The 11,825-nt window shown below is 47.5% G+C and overlaps 1 long non-coding RNA gene across 1 annotated transcript; it reads right to left on the bottom strand.

The window, feature by feature from the left end:
• Positions 1-451: 451 nt before the first annotated feature.
• LOC142073286 (uncharacterized) lies at positions 452-11,614 on the bottom strand. The gene is made up of 3 exons (XR_012670087.1): positions 11,529-11,614; positions 5,409-5,534; positions 452-522 (listed from the first exon to the last, which is right to left on the bottom strand). It is a non-coding gene; the product is annotated as an uncharacterized LOC142073286 (long non-coding RNA).
• Positions 11,615-11,825: the final 211 nt, after the last annotated feature.

Consider the following 11,825-nt stretch of genomic DNA (forward strand, 5'->3'; position numbering starts at 1 on the left):
TGTCAAATAGTGTAGAGTTCTGCCTGGGCCCTGCACTGGAGAGCAAGAGAAGCAGTCACATGCTGTTGCCTTGGGTTGTGTTGGCTCATTGTAAGGCAACCTGCCTTGTGCCAGTCAGATGTCTGGAGTGCTGCCTGCATGGCCATGTGTTGCTTCCTACAGGAGTTTTCTGTGAAGGCAAAATAAGCTATAAAATATGATGGGTGTGAATGTAAAAAGCTCTCACTCTTGGCCAAACTCTTGTTCCCATTGAAGTCAATGGCAAAGCTCCCACTGCCTTCTAGGGGAGCAGTCAGGCCAACACTAAGCGTTTGTGAACACCCATGCCCCGCATTACTAACATCATGTGATTTAACCTACTTTGTTCTCATTGGTGACATAGCCTCCTCTTTTAAATCTCCGTAGATTATCTGTGCTCTTGTAGTAGGAATGCAAATGAGGATTGTGGAGACTCGTATATTTCGTTGTCATTATTTGACAGAAAGGCTCACCAAGATCGAAACCGCTGGAAGGTTGATAAAGCTGCAAAAATATAAACAAAATATCAGCTGTCTGTAGAAGAGAGACATTCCACAATTCTTTATACATCCGGGCCAAAATTTTAAAACATCATTCGGTCAGATTAATTCCCGGTTTCAGCAGAATTACACTAGGTGTGAATTTTACCCAAACAAAAGATTTATGTACTTCTGGTACTCTTAAAGTGAAAGATAAACTTGTCTTAATCTGAAGCTTGTCAGCATTTGAGTAACTGCTCGATTGGTTGCTGTACTGAAAAGACTAACTATTTCAGATATTTATAGAGAATTTTAGATGCTCTACTAAAATTTACTTCTGTGGACACAATTTGCGCTTGTAGTGAATTGTGCCTGAGTGTGGTGTATGCAATATATTTATGTCTTTCTCTGGAAGTCCATTGCAGTTGCAAGTTGTGGATGCCATCCATCGTAAGTGCAAGTTTGCCCCTACAAAAATGGAAGCCTGGTTTGAAAATCAGATCCTACGATTTTATTCAAGTATTTTAAATTAATTTAAAAAAAATAAAATCTATAGCCAAATTTCAGAAAAACTACAGGCAGAACAATTCAGATTTTCTCTTTCAGTTTGTATATATTGCTCCAAAATACAAATACATGCAATAAGATGTAAGATGTCAAGACACATGAGAGTAAAGGGACCAGTTTCTGGAGGAGGATTCTCCTCACCATATAAATTAATTCCAGTAAATGCCATGCAATAGTAATCTGGAGAATAAAGCCACACACAGGCTCAAAGGGTCAATCAGTTCCCCATGGGGGCAGTTTTCTTTGAATTACTCTAGGCTCCTAAATTATGTACAGGCTGGCTTAGACCCTAATGTATGCAGATTTGGATTCCTTCCCAAACTCTGTGGCAATATATTTGAAGACAGTCTTTAAAGAGTAAATAACCTTTGAGCCATTTTCATGATATCATCCTGAAAGAAAGTCAAGGTATTTTTTCCACTACCATTGACCAGGTAAACAGAGTCTTGGTTAGAGTTCTCAGCAGCTTTTTGGTGTTCTGGCCTCATCCAGAGGGCTTGACAAAATGTCTCCAAGGTAGCAAGATGCTCCAGTGACCCTACAAAGGACTCTTGAATCCTGAATGCGTCAAATCCAGACAAGACGACAAGACGCAAGTGTAGAAAGGCAGTTTCTGTGTGAGGAAGGTGACCAGGCCAATGACCCTCCTAGTGATCAGGTGTACAAATCCCACCCTGGGCCCAAAGGGGTTAAAGGACACTACTGGGCCCAGGTGGATCTCCACCTCCAGAGCATGCTCCAGCTGGACAGGAAGCTTAAAAGAGAGCCAGTGCCAATCAGCCCAGAAGGGGAAGGCTGGGGAGGAAGACAGACCTGCCCTGAGGGCTCCTGAATGCTGAAGAAGGCTCACAGTGAAGAAGAAGACTGCCTGCTGAGCCTGGATGGGGCTGAAGGGTTAGTCATATTTTCTTTTGCTATTTATAGGACTTGGAGGCTGTAGGGGAGAAGGATGGTAGGTTGTGACCCAGAAAGGCAGCTCCAGGAGCACTCCTGAGTGCCCAACATTGTTGTTTCTTGTGGGCCCTGGGTTGGAGCCTGGTGGAGTGGGAGGGCCCAAGCTCCCCTACCAACTGCCCTTGTTGGAGGAGGGGCATAAATCTCATTTCCACCCCATCTCCCCCTCTAGTAAGGGGAGAGAGGGACACTGAAAGCCTGAGGTGAGGATAAGCCACATTAAGGGATAGGAACTGGCTTGAAGGCCCTTCCTGCCCGGAGGTGAGAGACTGGAAAAAGAGGTGTGCTAACCAGTGGGCAACCTGGCTCTCTGAGGACTATACAACCCCCACAGTGTGCTTAGGTAATTGGCACATGCAAAACTCGAAAGCTGAAAACCTACCTTGTCTCAGGGAGCTGCTACTAACACAGTGATGCTGTCAGCTAAGCAGTTCAAAGCCCTCAGGAACATGGGTGTTCTGAGGAACCAGAGAACCAGAAACAGAGCAATCTGATAAGAAGCTACAGAAACACAGTGCACACCGAAGGCAATCTGGCAAAGCACTGGAAGCAGCTTTAATGGCTCCATTTCCAATGGGGAGCCTCCTCTGTTGAGTCAGTCATTATCTAACCAGAGTAAATGGCACTGGACAAGACACAGGATCCTCTCTGAAATCAAGGTGAGTTGTAGGTGCCCAGAACCTCTTACAATCATGCCACTAATTCAAATATAGATTTGGGAGCCTAAATGTAGGCACTCAGCTTTGACCCTTTGATGTTAGCACTCAGATGTGTGGCGAACAGATCCGTGTGGTGGAACCATAGATGGGATTTATCGTTAGACCAGACACAGATGCATGAAGAAGGTAGTCAAGCAGTGCTTTGTCGGGAAATTCAAAGGGGCTCACAAGTGCCTGAAGAAAAGGAGTACTTGTGGCACCTTAGAGACTAACAAATTTATTTGAGCATAAGCATAAGCCTGAGTGCACCATGCCGCAACCCTTTCGTAGGTCCTCCGGCTAAATGCATTTTAGGGTTTTCAGCACCTATTCAGGAACCCCAGGCCTCTGCCCTGTCAGGAAACAGGCTGACAGGGAGACATCTCCTGGGTTGGGATAGAGCAAAGTGTCTTGGGTCGGAGTGATCATCTGTGACCAACCTTCAAGCCTGATGGAATCGCCCAACTTCATTGGTAGCAGGGTGGAGCCAGAATTGATCTGTTAGAGCCACTGAACCCTTACCACACCTTTCCTCTAAGAGATATTGGTGGGGAAAGGCATGTGGAGCTTCCATCCTCTGACAGGCTGATACTTACCTATGCAAGAAGCTGACAAGATCCACCTTCCGGGTCGCCCCCGCAAGCAGTAGACTCACCACGTTGTGTTCCAGAGACCACTCATGGTAGGGTCTATTAGCAACTGACTCTGTCTGTGGCTGTTCTCAGCCCTTGGTCCAAGTGGTGACCCGGAATACCTTATGCGTAGGACTTGACTTAAATTCACGCCGATTTTGGTCAATTTCATGGTCATAGGATTTTAAATATTGTAAATGTCATGATTTCAGAAATTGAAATCTGAAATTTCACCATGTTGTAACTGTAGGGCTCCTGACCCAACTCTGAAGGCAGGAGTGCAGAAGTAAGGATGGCATGGTATGGTATTGCCACCTTTACTTCTGCACTGCTGCTGGCGGGGCGTTGCCTTCAAAGCTGGGTACCTGGCCAGCAGCCGCTGCTCTCCAGCCACCCACCTCTGAAGGCAGCACAGAAGTAAGGGTCGCAATACTGCAAACCCCAACAATAACCTTGCAATCTGCCCTCCTCCCAACCCCCCATGGCTCTCTTTTGCGTTGGGACCCACGGTTTGAGAAACACTGGTCTTCCCTGTGAAATCTGGTCTTGTGTACTTTTACCCTATACTGTACAGATTTCACGAGGGAGACCAGATTTCACAGACAAAACCCATTCTCACGTATGCAGAGCTTCCCAGCATGAGAAATGCAACCTGGTGTCCCCTGCTTATTCTTGTTATAGAGCATGGTGGTTTTCCACTGGAACCAGGACCCCGTTTTGGGATACCAAGCCTCTCCAAGTCCTTGGTGTGTGTGGGCAGGCCTGCTGTTATATCCTGAATGCATCGCTGCCATTCCTGGTGTGAAGTCCCTCGATGTGGTCTCCGCAGCCCAGCGTGGACGTATCCATGCTCATTACAATTTGTGCTCGTGGAAGTGGGAAGTCAAGTCCATGTTGAGGATTGTTTTTGCCTGCCACCTGGGCAAAGAGGCCCCAAGGCCATCTGGATGTGATAGGAGAGTCTCTGTGTGGCTTGTTTAAAATGGGATCTCAGGGTCCAATGAGGTGGTTTCTTGTGCAAACTTGCCATGGGTACCATGACTCCTACTGAGGCCACAAGATCTAAAATTTGTGTCTACCCATAACAACTTCTGGCCTTGACAAATCTCCACCAGGCTCATGATACCTTGGAGCAGACCCTGGAGTAGGAAACCTCTGAGCTCAGCCATGACTGCTGGGCCTTTTGCTTATTTCAGAGGGCTGCTGGGCAAGCAAGCTGGGACTAGGTAGCTTATTGTGACCCCTGCTGATTTCAGCACCCTACTGGTGACACAGGTTGATTCACGGATGGCAGTTCCAGAAAGGAGAACACATGCACTCCCTGCTGGGCAGGTAGACAACTACAGCCAAGTTTTCCATGAACACAGAATTAGTAGTGCTGGTCCCCTCTTACAGATCTCAGATATAATCTGTAATTGAGGTGTGTCCATATATACAAATAGGCTGAGATTTTCAAAGACGTCTAAGGAAATTAGGTGCCCAAATCCCTTAGGTGCCTTTGTAAATCCCAGCCTAAGCATTGGCAAAGTCCAGAATGCATGGCTAGTAGCCTTCTTGTAGAAGGAGTTTGATAATTTCCTGCGTGAGCTTTCCTTTGGACCACTACTTCTAATTGGCTAGACAGTGATAAAGGTCCTTGAGATCCAGGATATGCCTGAGCCCTCCCGGTCTTTTTTAGGGATCAGGAATTTGGAATTCCTTCTTTTTCCCAGTGGAATGGACTTGATGGCTTTTTTTGGTCTTGCCTGCAGTATCTTTTTCTGATAAAAAGGTGCCCAAGAACAGTAGGACTTTGTCTTTTAGAGCCAAGATTTTTTTTTTAAATATTGTACATGGTTTGAGAAATTATATTTTGCTAGGATAAGTGATTTTCACACTGATCACTTGGTTTAAGTGCTTTACTTCAAATTATGTAGCATGTTGTTGATATACAGATTAATTATACGAATGAGGATAATAAAAGCTTCTGTTATTCTCTGGCATACTCTACCTATGTAGTGGCAGGAGTGAGGAAAAAAGAAAGTGAGATATTTTGCCACTTTCTACAGCTAATTTTTTACCTGTTTGCCCAAATGGGTGGAACGGAACAATGTACTGGAGCCCGGTAGCAAAGGCAGCTTGGCCCCAAGTGGAATATCCAGGAGCCGATTAGGTGCTAAAGCTGGTAATCGTTTTCTGTGGCTAACCTAGAAAAAGAATACATTAATGGGATTTCAGTCTGACATTTGAATAGTCCACTTGCATTGCAGTTCTCATAAACTACCCTGATGGTTTAATAAGCCAAACATTAATTTCTAGAAGAAAACAAAGAACACAGTGTTCTGGGAGTGAGATATTTAAAGCTAGTCTCTGGTTCTGAGACTAGAATTTACAGGTGCTGTTGAGGTAATTCCGATATCTCTGTACCTGACTGTACTCACAGACCAGGTACTGAAATGTCTAAGGGCCTGATATGAAACTCCCTGATGTCTGTGGAAAGAAGGAACTTGCAGCTGGGGGTGAAAGCCAGATATTTCGCTCCATAACTTCCTGGCCTCCCACTGGGACCAAACCCTCCACCTCTTCCTTGCCTCCACCTGCTTAAACTAGACTTACCACTGTGTCTGTTCCCCCCAGGCTGGGGCCCCTACACCTTAATTACAACCTCCCCTGGCTTCACCGAAGCCTGCTCCCACCTCCCCCTTCCTCACCCCCCTGCTCGCACTTCCCTCAGCCTCACCCCCCTGCTTCCGCCTCCCTCGGCCTCACCCCCCACAGTTCCCACCTCCCCCTTCCTCACCCCACCATGCTCCCGCCTCTCCTGGCCTCATCTCCCCTGGTCCCAACTTCCCCTGGCCTCACCCCCCCACCCCGCTCTCACCTCTCCCACCCTCAGCCCCCCGCCTCTCCCTCCTTCACCCCCGCCCGCTCCCACCTGCTCCCTCCTTCACCCTCCCTGCTCCCACCTCCCCCTTCCTCACCCCACCCTGCTCCAGCTGACACCAAGGAGCTCCAACTCCCCGAAGCCTCACACCTCCCCCTTGCTCACCTCGTCTACCTCCTCTGTCCCCAACAGCTCATCTGCAGTCCGGGAGCGGGCATAGAGGTAGTGCTCCATGGCCGTCTTCAACACCCCCCGTCTGGGACCCGTCATTGTTCTCCTCCAATAACTCCAGCTCCCTGGGCAAGCTCTGGCCCTAACTGCCGCCACTGGTCTGCGATTCTAGAACTGCTGAGCTTGTTGCCCTGGGAGTGTTCTCTCACAATGGCCTTCCCGCCAGCCAGCTTATGTGGCTGTCGTCATTTTAGGGGGCAGCTGTTGGAGAACCTAACCAGTCCTTCCTAATTCATACACACCCCTTTCCTGGCACAGAGGATTGGCCAGGGCTCCCTCCAGAGACCCTCACCACTGCTCTTTGAGACCTGGATCCTGCTCCTGTTGATTTCTATAGCAAAACTTCCATTGACTTTGATGTGAGCAGGATCAGGCCTTACCTGACTGCAGGGCTTGTTCTTGAGTTCCCCTTTGCAACACACAGGCCCTGCAGGCCTGGGAGCAAGCACGTCTGTGACCTGCAGCCTGGGATTATGGTTTTCTTAGCAGTTCCTCTGGGCACTGGGAGGTAAGGGTGCCCCCACCCTCTGGCTTTCTACCTTACAGCTCAGCTTTGAAGTTAGGGTTTTAATGGTACAAACATTTAAGCACTGCTGAGTTTAACTGGCTCGGCTATAAACTGATGTCTTTCTATTATCTCCAAACATTAAGGAGCTCAATAAGGTGAAGGATGAACCTTTTACTTCCCCGGCTCCTGTGGCATTACAGTGTTTTCCTTGGCTCTCACTGCCTTACAGATTCCTAATTTCCCAGGGTCCTCTGAGTCCCCAGAGCTGGAAACTCCACAGTTTAGTATGAGCTGAGCCAGGGAGGCAGGGGCCCAGGCGGGGAGAGTCTCAAAGCTGGGGAGTTGGTGGCACACTCAATTTTGTTCACACAGGGGCAAGGGGCAAATTTCCAAACTTATCTTGAGAAAATGCCTGCTCTGCATGCCTTGGTCATCACCACACGTGTACACTGGAGCCTTGGGATTTTCAGAGGGATGTTGGCATACACAGAGTGGTACCCAGACAATGCTGTAACCATGGGAATCACTTAGGTATAGCCCTCCCCTACACAGTATGGGACTGCAGAAACTCTACATAACATAAGAATATAAGAATGGACACACTGGATCAGACCAAAGATCCATCTAGCCCAGTATCATGTCATCCAACAGTGGCCAATACCAGGTGCCCCAGTGGGAATGAACAGAACAGGTAATCACCAAGTGATCCATTCCTTGTCACCCATTCCCAGCTTCTGGCAAACAGAGCCTAGGGACACCATCCCTGCCCATCCTGGCTAATAGCCATTGATGGACCTATCCTCCATGAATGTATCTAGTTCGTTTTTGAACCCTGTTATAGTCTTTGCCTTCACAACATCCTCTGTCAAAGAGTTGTATAGGTTGACTGAGTTGTGTGAAGAAATACTTCCTTTTGTTTGTTTTAAACCTGCTGCCTATTAATTTCATTTCGTGACCCCTAGTTCTTGTGTTATGAAGAGTAAATAACACTTCCTTATTTACTTTCCTCACACCGGTCATGATTTTATAGACCTCTATCATATCCTTAGTCACCTTTTTTCCAAGCTGAAAAGTCCCAGTCTTATTAATCTCTCCTCATATGGAAGCTGTTCTACACCCCTAATAATTTTTGTTGCCCTTTCCTGAACCTTTTCCAATTCCAATACATCGTTTTTGAGATGGGGTGACCACATCTGCACTCAGTATTCAAGATGTGGGCGTACTATGGATTTATATAGAGGCAACATGATATTTTCTGTCTTATTATCTATCCCTTTCTTAATGATTCCCAACATTCTGTTTGCTTTTTTGACTGCCGCTGCACATTGAGTGGATGTTTTCAGAGAACCATCCGCAATGACTCCAAGATCTTTCTTGAGTGGTAACAGCTATTAGACCCCATCATTTTAGATGTATAGATGGGATTATGTTTTCCAATGTGCATTACTTTGCATTTATCAACATTGAATTTCATCTGCCATTTTGTGGCCCAGTCACTCAGTTTTCTGAGAACCCTTTGTAGCTCTTCACAGTCTGCTTTGGATTTAACTATCTTGAGTAGTTTTGTATCATTTGCAAATTTTGCCACCTCACTGTTTACCCCTTTTTCCAGATCATTTATAAATATGTTGACTAGGACTGGTCCCAGTACAGATCCCTGGAGGACACCGATATTTACCTCTCTCCGTTTTGAAAACTGACCATTTATTCCTACCTTTTGTTTCCTACCTTTTAACCAGTTACTGATCCATGAGAGGACCTTCCCTCTTATCCCATGACTGCTTACTTTGCTTAAGAGCCTTTGGTGAGGGACTTTGTCAAAGGCTTTCTGAAAATCTAAGTAAACTATATCTGCTGGATCCCTCTTGTCCACATGCTTGTTGACCCCCTCAAAGAATTCTAGTAGACTGGTGAGGCATGATTTCCCTTTTAAAAAAACCATGTTGACTCTTCCCCAACAAATTATGTTCATCATCACATCATGACAATTTTGTTCTTTACTATAGTTTCAACCAGTTTGCCCAGTACTGAAGTGAGGCTTACTGGCCTGTAATTGTTGGGATCACCTCTGGAGCCCTTTTTTAAAAATTGGTGTCACATTAGCTATCCTCCAGTCATTTGGTACAGAAGCTGATTTAAATGATAGGTTACAGACTACAGTCGGTAGTCCTGCAATTTCACATTTGAGTTCCTTCAGAACTCTTGGGTGAATACCATCAGGTCCTGGAGACTTATTACTGTTTAATTTATCAATTTGTTCCAAAACCTCTGCTGACACCTCAATCTGGAACAGTTCCTCAGATTTATCACCTAAAAATAATGGCTCATGTTTAGGAATCTCCCATCCTCGTCCTTGAAGACCGATGCAAAGAATTCATTTAGTTTCTCCGCAATGGCCTTATTGTGTTTGAGTGCTCCTTTAATGTCTCGATTGTCCAGTGGCCCCACTGGTTGTTTAGCAGGCTTCCTGCTTCGGATGTACTTAATTTTTTTGCTATTACTTTTTGAGTCTTTGGCTAGCTGTTCTTCAAATTCTTTTTTGGTCTTCCTAATTATATTTTTACACTTCACTTGCCAGAGTTTTTCTCCTTTCTATTTTCCTCACTAGGATTTAACTTCCACTTTTTAAAGGATGCCTTTTTGCCTCTCACTGCTTCTTTTACTTTGTTGTTTAGCCATAGTAGCACTTTTTTGGTTCTCTTACTATGTTTTTTAATTTGGGGTAGACACTTAAGTCAAGTCGCTATTATGGTGTCTTTAAAAAGTTTCCATGCAGCTTGCAGGGATTTCACTTTTGGTGCTGTACTTTTTAATTTCTGTTTCACTAACCTCCTCATTTTTGTGTAGTTCCCCTTTCTGAAATTAAATGCTACTGTGATGGGCTGCTGTGGTGTTTTCCATGCCACTGGGATGTTAAATGTAATTATATTATGGTCACTATTACCAAGCGGTCCAGCTATAGTCACCTCTTGGACCAGATCCTGTGCTCCACTGAGGACTAAATCAAGAATTGCCTCTCCTGTTGTGGTTCCAGGACTAGCCTCTCCAAGAAGCAGTCATTTAAGGTGTCAAGAAACTTTATCTCTGCATCCCGTTCTGAAGTGACATGTACCCAGTCAATATGGGAATAGTTGAAATCCGCATTAATATTGAGTTTTATTTTTATAGCCTCTCTAATCTTCCTGAGCCTTTCACAGTCACTATCACATGTTGGGTGGACAGGACAAACAGCATATGCTCTAGCACAGGCATTGTCCCCAGGTACCTCAAAGAGAGAGAGGAAAGAAGTAGAGGCCCATAAGTCCTTCACTTTCTCACTGGCTCATTCCCCTCTCCCCTTGTTAGGACTATGTGGAGGAGATGTGCCACATTTCTAGTTCTGTGCAAACTGTGATGCTATAACTCCTCTAATAATTCTTGTGGCGCATCAGCTTCTGCTCATGTGTCACTACTCCCAAGAGATCACCCCTTACTCCTCTCTCATCAGCTAAACTGGCGATGAGTTGTCTTTGTGGGACTAGGGCCAACAGGTGGTTGCTCTCTGCTGCTGGTTCCATTTGGGCTCCCTGGGCTGCCTCGTTCCCTCCCCATCTGGCTCACTTTGCAAGTCCGTGTTCTCTGTTTGAGCCCAGTGGCACCCCACTAGGGATAACAGTGTGGGAGAGCCTTCAGCATACTGGGAATATCTGTGTAGAGATGGTTCATCGGGGTTCGTCCCTCTCCAGGGCGGCGGGGAACCACACCACTTTCCTTAGTCCTTGCATGGCCCCTTGGGGAATCAGTCGGCCGCAGGAGTCCTGGCTCAAGCCGTCTGGTAGGGGGCTGAGCACACACAGGTAACAATTAACAGATAACTAGCCCAGGCCCTGGGTCAGGGCGGGGTAGTAAAGAGTGAAGTCTCAGGCCCTCAGGCAGGGGCTGAGCAGCAGTTTATATAGTCAGCAGGCCCAGGCCCTGGGTCAGGGCGGGGCAGTAAAGAGTCCAAGGGCTTGGCTACACTTACACTTCATAGTGCTCTAACTTGCTGGCTCATGGGTGTGAAAAATCACCCCCCTGAGTGCAGCAAGTCAGAGGGCTTTAAAGTGCCAGTGTTAACAGGTTCCAAGTGCTGGGAGCTGCACTCCCGGCGCTCGGAGCTAATCACCTCGTGGAGGTGGATTACCAGGAGCGCCGAGAGAGCTCTCTCCCAGCGCTCGCATGCGACCACACTCTCACTTCAAAGCGCTGTTGCGGGAGCGCTCCTGCGACAGCGCTTTGAAGTTTCCAGAGTAGCCATGCCCCAAGGCTCAGGCCCTCAGACAGGGGCTGAGCAAACACAGGTAAACAGCACACCCAGGCTTCAGGCTCCGAGTGGCCTGGGAGAGGGGGAGACTGCCACCCACACATTGGGTGGCAGGGGGGACGCAGGCCCTCCCACTCCACTGTGTCCCTGCCTGGGGCCCTAGCAGCGGCCAAAGGCTCGCTGCTGTGTCAGTGGGGCTCCTGGCTGCAACACACTGATGTGGGTTCCGGCTGCATTGCAGCCAGACTCGGGTCGGCTGACCCCAGGCTACTTCCCAACTCTCCCTCTGGAGGTACCTGAGTCAAGGTGGGTTCCTCAGGGGGGTTGATCACCATTGGAGCCTCGGGGTAGCTGGCAAGGGGTAGGCTCAGCAACTCTCCCACATGCTGGTCCGTGTCGAGTGTCAGCCAGTCTCCAGGTCCGCTGCTGGTTGCTGGAGTCTCCTTGGCGGGAGCTGGGCCAGAGGTGTCTGGCCGCTCCAGCAGCTGCCTCTTGAGTGAGCTCTGGGGTTGAGCTCTTATACTTCCTGTCTAGCCTCTGACCCTCTGGGGGGGCAGGCTTGGAGTGCTCTGGCTGCGCCCACTCTGGTGTCC

The sequence above is a fragment of the Caretta caretta genome, chromosome 9, assembly GCF_965140235.1.
Source record: "Caretta caretta isolate rCarCar2 chromosome 9, rCarCar1.hap1, whole genome shotgun sequence".
Lineage (NCBI taxonomy): Eukaryota > Metazoa > Chordata > Testudines > Cheloniidae > Caretta > Caretta caretta.